The 2,443-nt window shown below is 32.5% G+C and overlaps 1 non-coding gene across 1 annotated transcript; it reads right to left on the bottom strand.

The window, feature by feature from the left end:
- Positions 1-386: 386 nt before the first annotated feature.
- Trnan-guu lies at positions 387-460 on the bottom strand. The gene has a single exon. It is a non-coding gene; the product is annotated as a tRNA-Asn (tRNA).
- Positions 461-2,443: the final 1,983 nt, after the last annotated feature.

Here is a 2,443-nt window from a genome sequence, read left to right as displayed (position 1 = left end):
CTTCCCACAAACCTGAGACTGATGTTGGCAGACACTGTAACGTATGATGCTATATACGAGTATATAAGTGAAACTAGAATAATGGTATAGAGATCAACATAGTGTAATTAAAATTAGATGTATATGTTTTTGTGCATATGTGTGCGTATGTGTATGTGTATATATATGTATATGTACGTGTATATATATGTATATATGTGTGTGAATGAGTATGTATGCATGTGGATTTATATATATTATATATATATATATATATATATATATATATTAGTCTTAATTTTTGTAGATGTGAAATTCTGTAATAATGGCCAATGTACAAGCTTACAAAGCCAATAAAAAATAAATAAAAAAAAAAATATTCCAGAGTATAAATAATAACAACTTTACGCCCCCGGGTGGGCTCGAACCACCAACCTTTCGGTTAACAGCCGAACGCGCTAGCCAATTGCGCCACGGAGGCTCTTATCGCTTCTTGATATAAGTAGGAGTAAATTATATATAGCATAAACAATAATTATAATTATTGTTTGCTCCCCGATGAGACGTCGATGGCGCATTCCAACTTGTCCGATCTGCGGTTTGCTCTCCTCCCGTAGGCTGACTTTTCCTCAATCCGGCATGTCATCTGCATAGGCGTCGACCCCCAGCGCCCTAAGCCACAATTCGGGTCACGATGTTCCAATAATGTAGTCGTACACGCGTTTCATTTTTTCTTGCATTGTCGAAATTATTTACTTCACAACAGTTTTTCACAGAAAGTAAGATCACATTAGTAGTTTTAACGTTTTTGTCCAAAAAGTGTTATAACCAACCAAAAAAAAACGCCACTTCACTTATCCACTGTCTATTAAAACTTCGACCTAGGCTTATTGCTTTTATTATTGCTTATATATAGCCTATATTCAAATACAATAGCAAAATCGATTATAATTAATTAAACCTATCAAATTTAGTGAACAAAAGATTTATCAAGTATTAAAATTATCAGACATAATAAAAGTAAATAACATAAAAACACTCATAAAATGATCACAAAATATCTAAACTTATCACTATTATTCAAACTAAAACACAAAAACATAACACTATATCCTAATATTCTTATATTAACGGCTTTTTAATCGATTCTAACAATGGCAACATTAACAACACGTAAAGACAATGACATTATAACTACAACAAATATACATTCAACATAAACTTGACTTGTGTAAAACATAAACGCATTTGTTTCTTAATCAACCTAAACCTATTTACTTACTTATTACCAACAATGTTTACTTAACAATGTAAAAACAGAAAACACACAACAAAAGAAAAGCATGGCAAGAGTAAGACTAAGAGCGAGAATTGAACACAAGTAATTAAAATACTCTACATATTATTTTAAAATTCGGGAATTGCTGACTGTTTTGAATTTGGCGGTCCCAACTCTATTAAACGCAAACATAAACCTAATTTTACTTTTATCTTAGTCTAACTATTCCTATCACTATTATATCGTGTACAGCAAGTGCGCTTCTCAATATAAAAACAAGAAGTGAGTCGTCGGAATGCTTGTTTCCCTGATGTTTCTAGGCTCCAAACGGTGCTAGATGTCCATAGCACCTTGCCTATCCAATAAAAGACCTGAAGCAGCATCGCTTCTTATAATTTTAGAAGGAAATTACCATCAGCAATAAAAACCAAACAACACACAACGTCGCGCGACGCTTACTGATGGCGGAAGTTTTTGAGCAGGCATCGGGAGCGGATATCTGCTCAAAAACCTCACATTAGCGGCAGTACAATGTGGTAAAAAGTACCGGCTCTAGCGTGAAATCCACAAAACTTCACTAAAATATATATATCACTAGCTGACCCGGCAAACGTTGTTTTGCTAAGATAGGTATTTCTAAGCAACTTCTACAGAATAAAAAAAAGAATACTTTATTTTAAGAGTGTAAGGATGTATAGTTTGAATGGTACCGACAATGAGGTATTATAAACACAATAAACTTCAAAGTCTACTTGTATAATAATAAATTATATAATTCAAAATAACAATATTCGTTTGACCATATTTTGTTAATACAATCAAACTGGAAGTTTTATACACTTTCTATAAAAATATGGAACAATTCAATCCCAGTCTTTTTTAATCTTTAGCCGTGGTCAATGTTCAGTTGGTCATTTGTGCCCCACACAGATGTAAGTTTTTAAAGTGTTGAATCTCACTCAAAATTAACATTACATTTTATAAAACAATTAAATAGTTAAAATTTATATTAAGGCCTCGTGAACTAAATCACAGTGCTCACAACCCAAAAAACTAACAACAAAAGGAAATACTTTTGTTATGGATTTTCAAAGATTACCGTTTATCTCCTGATAGCAAAGTCATAAGAATCAAGGTTATAACTGGTTATACATCTTTTCCCCTCTACTTTCAAATATTGTTGTT

The sequence above is a fragment of the Ctenocephalides felis genome, unplaced genomic scaffold (assembly GCF_003426905.1).
Source record: "Ctenocephalides felis isolate EL2017-DRISC unplaced genomic scaffold, ASM342690v1 CF-g0.4_SCAFFOLD_01428, whole genome shotgun sequence".
Taxonomy (NCBI): domain Eukaryota; kingdom Metazoa; phylum Arthropoda; class Insecta; order Siphonaptera; family Pulicidae; genus Ctenocephalides; species Ctenocephalides felis.
The sequence above is the reverse complement of the archived record's forward strand: the minus strand, read 5'-3'. Positions and strand labels throughout refer to the sequence as shown.